General features: G+C 35.3%; 1 non-coding gene across 1 annotated transcript; it reads right to left on the bottom strand.

Moving 5' to 3' along the window:
- Positions 1–1,977: 1,977 nt before the first annotated feature.
- TRNAR-CCU (transfer RNA arginine (anticodon CCU)) lies at positions 1,978–2,049 on the bottom strand. Its single transcript has one exon. It is a non-coding gene; the product is annotated as a tRNA-Arg (tRNA).
- Between the last annotated feature and the right edge of the window lie 2,591 nt (positions 2,050–4,640).

Here is a 4,640-nt window from a genome sequence, read left to right as displayed (position 1 = left end):
ATAAAATATATAGAAAAAAAAAAAATGTAATCGATAAATTCGAATAGAAAATGAAGAAAACACCCCAAAAAATTAAAAAGAAAGCGAGTGAAAATTTTTAATAAAAATGTAAAAAAATGGAAAATATCGAAAGAAAAAAAAGAAAAAAAAAAATAAAAAACTGCGCCAACTAAACAGAAAACAAAGGAAAAATAAATAAAGAACGTGAACATGAAAAAGGCGAAAGTAGAAATTGCTTTTGAGTGCGAAAAAAAAAAAACAATTTTAAGAAAAGCAATGCGAAAGAAGAAAAATTAAAAAATTAAATTTTATGGTATGGTTTTTTTGCGGTCAATTTTTTTTGGACTTTCTCTTTTTTTAACATAAACCCCTATGGACAAAAAACATGCCATAAAAAGGGTTTGGAAGATAAGCAACAAGGAAGGGAAAAATTTTGATTTGAACAACAGCCTTTAAAAAACATTCCTCATGCAAGGGTCTGTTTCGGGGATCAACCCGAGTCGTTTAAAAGGGGCAATCGTGCTAACCACCCCAAGGAACAGAGGTTGTGTGGAATATAGTTGTTCTCTAATTGCATAATGTATAAATTTTTTTTTTTATGTTCTTTTTTTTTTTTTCCTTCCTTTTTTTTCTCTTTTCTCTTTTTTTCTCTTTCTTTTCTCTCTCTCTCTCTCTCTCACTTTTCTCTCAGACTTGTCCCCCTATATTCGGAAAAAAGTTAACATTTAAATATTTTGGCCCCCCTTGATACGCAAAAATTTTAGAATATCAACGAAGACCCACTGATTTACAGCTGTGATAAAAAAAAATGTTAAAGGTTAAAAAAGGGGGGGGCCATCCCGATTTAAAGTAAGGACAAAATCAATGTAATTAAATTGAATGAAGTTACCGTTTTTTATATCCCTTTAATGACTTCCCAAACATCTGTGTCCCAAAATGTGGAGAATAGATTCTTATTTCTAACATTATTGAAATCAGCTTTAACCCTTGAACCGTTTTTAGATTCAATACTACATCGTCTCGAAAGTAGATTGTTAGCTTTCCCTTTTAAGAAAAACAAAAGTTCGTGTACTTTTCAATTCCTTAATGAAATCATTTTTTATCATTCATTTCTTATAATTTTCTTTTAAAATTAAAACAGTTTTACCCAATCAAATACGTTTTCGATGATTAAGTCAGTATACAACTGTGATTCGCTATGAAATACATTTTTTGAAAATTATATATTCATAAAATCTCATTTCAATAATCTTCATTGAAGAATACAATATATCAAATGGTATCAGATAGAAAAGTATATAGGAAAAAAGTTTCATGGGAAGAGAGGATAAAATTTTAGGTGAAGAAACAATTCATCTCATACTTTTTAAACAGAAAAAAGATAAATTTAAAATTACATCTTATACGGTACAAAATGAAAATACAGGTTTTGGGTCCAGCTGTCACAATGCAGTTTTCTGGTTTGTCCACTTTGTGTTTTTTTTTCCCCTTCCGGACCATAAGTAGCATTTGATTATTTCAAGGCAATTTAAACTACAGGGACAGCAAACCTTTCAAATATTTTTAATTTTATCAAGCTTTTAAAAAAGGGGTCATTCTTCCCCCTGCGAAATCTTTTTTTTTATCTGAAGTGGCAAAGGGAACAAAACAATAACAAAATAATAAAACAAAATATGCTTCTGTTCCCCCTTTTTCCCTTCCTTCCCCCTTTTCCTACCCCCCGATTTTTTTTCTTTCTTTCGTCCTCTTTTTTCCCCCTTTCTTTTTTTCTCTTATTACTAATATCACGCAAACTTGGGCCCCTAAACATAAAAACAACCAAGCAAATCAAAAAATAAAAAATTAAACTTTCTCATTCCTTCCTACTCCGCATTGTAAACACCGGAGAAAGAGACAGAAACAAAAGTTGAAATATAAATGGAACGGAAGATAAATAGATAGAAATACAAACAAAAATTCATGCAAAATCTTATTTTCAGTATCCGTCGGGAATTGAACCCGAGTCTGTCGCGTAGGAGGCGACCGTGCTAACCACTACACCACAGAAACATATAATATAAATTGACTTTACTTAATTTATAATGTAGCTTTTACGAGAATTCTTATATTATACTTATGTATGTTATGTTGCGTACATGTGTGTGTGTGTGTGTGTGTGTGTGTGTATGTGTGTGTGTGTGTGTGTGTGTGTGTGTGTGTGTGCTTTCACTTCAAGAGTAAGATGTATTATCCAGCCGTAGAAGAATGAAATGAAGTTCCCAACCTCCTTTAAGTACTTTTCTTGGCTCCTTCAAATAACTACTTTCCGAAAATATTCAGTTAATAGAAAATATCTACCTATCTTCCTTCTTTATATCAATCAAGAATTAAGATAAAGAGAAATCCTGAAAATATAAAATATTAGCTATTTTCTTTCTTTGTGTTGTACTTATTTTGTTGGCATGTCCACTTCTCTTACCATCATCATTATTATCAATACTCTTCACAAACCCCTAAATCGACAACACCACGAGAATGCGTTTTTCGAAATTACCAGTGAGCCACATAGTTTATTTACAGGTGTTGCCTTTCCCGTTTGCAATTCTACATTTATTCGTCGAAATTTGGCGTTAATGGAGTCAGCAGTAATAAGTTATTAATATATCCCTGGATCACATATAGTATGTTCCTCTTTACATTACAGATCTATGTGACTTATGTGGTTGCATTCCTTCATCCGTTTATGCTTTAAAAAAATCTCTCTATTACACTATTCGTCTCACGCCTATTCTTCGACAACCATCCATTAGGTGAGTATTGGACAACTGTTTCGCTTGAGATGATAGTGATAGCGATGATAATAAGAACAGTAACGGTAATGGTGACAGGGAATAATGCTAATACTAGTAAAGGAAACTGCATTTATGGTAATAGTGTTGTCCAAGCCAAGCCTACGTCCAGTCATATTGCCTCCACCTAATGCATATTTTACTTTGAATGTTCCCCATCCGTTTATCTTCGTGTCGCTTTCCATTTTTTCTCTCTCCCCCTCACACTCTTTCATTTTTTCCTTCTATCTCTCCATTTTACTTATTATATTGTGGGTGCTCGTGCAGTCTCTCTCTTTCATTGCTTTCCCCCTCTCTGTCTCAGTACTTGATCTTTTCTCTCTCTCTCTCTCTCTCTCTCTCTCTCTCTCTCTCTCTCTCTCATCTCTTCTTTTCTCTCTCTCTCTCTCTCTCTCTCCCATTTTGACGATCTGCACTGATTAGAAGAATAGAGAGAGAGAGAGAGAAAGAGAAAGAGAAAGAGAAAGAGAAAGAGAGAGAGAGAGAGAGAGAGAGAGAGAGAGAGACAGAGACAGATTTTACAACGTATATTTCCCACCTTGTGCTCGGCTGAAGCCTGTCGCCGAGGAGCAACTCGAGCGAAAGAAGCGACGCAGCGACGAGGCGGCATCGTGCGTCTTCCTGGTCGTGGCGTTGCGTTCGTGGGATCCGGCGTCGGGCGTCTGTCCGCGGCCGGAGGAGGAGGCGCTGGACGCATGCCAAGGCCTGTCCTGACGGCGAGTGACGTTCATGTTGTTCACGCAAGGTAGTTGGATTTAATATCACACACACACACACACACACACACGCACACACACACACACACACACACACACACACACACACACACACACACACACACGTACGTACGCCCGCACATACTTGGGATTGCATTGGTATAAGATTGTCTTTTGGCAAGCATAATCCATGTAAGGATGATATTTGCACATAACAAAGAAGCTATTTATACAGAATAATTTGACTCATGAAACATATTTCACCTTAAAAAACGCATTTTTCAGAGAAAGGTAATCAAACTTTGTTTTATTGTACACCTGTAACATCATGAACATAGTATCTATTATACGTAGGCTATGAAAGTATGTATTTATCATCGTTATCAAGAAATCTTCCTATATACTCTGTTGCTATCACATTCTCGCTTTTCGATGTTTATTACTTCCTAGCATATGGAGAGAGAGAGAGAGAGAGAGAGAGATGGGGGGGGGGGTGAAAATATCAATCCGCGATCACTATTATACTTTTACTATGGAATATTGTATGAATACTAAATTGCAAGTGCTAAAAATGATAATGCCACGAATATCATAATCACAGATGTGAATTTAAAAAGACAGCATTTAAATTATTCCGCCAGGATTTTTTCATGTTTATCTTCCGTAATTTATATATCTTTCTGAAAACAGAAGTATGATATTAGTCATCGATGTGAAGAACTGATGAAATATGTAAAAACACATGAAGCAAATTTTGATCCAGATACGTTTTTTTGCTTCCTGAAAGTTGCAACACGAGATGGAAATATTGTCAGATATTCAGTTCGTCTTGATTCCTTTTTTATTCCTTGTTCTTCCGATAGGATGTCGTGGCGGGATCTACACATGATAATAAAATATTTCATTTCGATCATGAAGTTGATTGTCACTGCAATAATCGTAATGATTGACAGAAAAGGATGTATTTCCGGTCACGAAACCAAAAGGAACCGAACTCCCCCCCCCACCCCCCCACCCCCGCCCCTTATTCTGTACTAGTAAACAACAAAATCTGTTTTGTTTAAATCTTCATCGTTTAGTTTGTCTCTTAAGTTTA

The sequence above is a fragment of the Penaeus vannamei genome, chromosome 24, assembly GCF_042767895.1.
Source record: "Penaeus vannamei isolate JL-2024 chromosome 24, ASM4276789v1, whole genome shotgun sequence".
Classification (NCBI taxonomy): domain Eukaryota; kingdom Metazoa; phylum Arthropoda; class Malacostraca; order Decapoda; family Penaeidae; genus Penaeus; species Penaeus vannamei.
This window is presented reverse-complemented; position numbering and strand designations above follow the sequence as displayed.